The sequence below is a fragment of the Octopus bimaculoides genome, chromosome 4 (genome assembly GCF_001194135.2).
Source record: "Octopus bimaculoides isolate UCB-OBI-ISO-001 chromosome 4, ASM119413v2, whole genome shotgun sequence".
In the NCBI taxonomy this organism is placed as follows: Eukaryota; Metazoa; Mollusca; class Cephalopoda; order Octopoda; family Octopodidae; genus Octopus; species Octopus bimaculoides.
The window spans coordinates 23,083,315-23,083,970 of record NC_068984.1 but is presented as its reverse complement, the minus strand read 5'-3'; the positions used below and the strand labels follow the sequence as shown (position 1 = coordinate 23,083,970).

The 656-nt window shown below is 43.4% G+C and overlaps 1 protein-coding gene across 2 annotated transcripts in view; it reads left to right on the top strand.

Annotated features, from left to right (window-relative positions):
- LOC106876740 (coiled-coil domain-containing protein 33) overlaps positions 1 to 656 on the top strand; it is a 28,654-nt gene that overhangs the window by 8,947 nt on the left and 19,051 nt on the right. The window lies entirely within an intron of this gene.

Below are 656 nucleotides of genomic sequence, written 5' to 3'. Positions count from 1 at the left end.
CGTCGTCATCATCATCATTGCCGCCGCCGCCGCCGCCACCACCACCACCACCACCAAAACCACCACCACCACCACCACCACCACCACCATCATGCAAGCATGGGTCAAACAGAATCCATTTAGATTTTTACAATCTGATGCCCTTCCTGTTGCCAACCCTCAGCTGTTTCCAAACATAGTAATGTTTCCCCTTGGCTGGAAATGAATGATACTGTTGGTATCACGAAAAGCAGACAGTCACATGCATACGTGTCACATACATATCATCATCATTGCTGTTGTCGCCATTATTGTTTTCATCATTTAATGTCCACTTTTCCATGCTGGCATGAGTCACATGAAATTTATTGAAGCAGGAAATCTACAGCTGGGTGCTTTCCTGTCACCAACCCTCTCCTGTTTTCATGCATGGTAATATTCCCTCATGACTAGGTATATTTTCATTAAAGACTGAAAACAGACAACCTCACTTTATGATGTGTGGCTGTGTGGTAAGAAGCATGCTTCTCAACCATATGGTTCTGGGTTCAGTTCCACTATGTGGCACCTCTACTATAGCCTCAGGCTGACCAAAGCCTTGTGAGTGGATTTGGGAGATGGAAACTGGAAGAAGACCGTCGTATATATATGTGTATATATATATATATATATATATA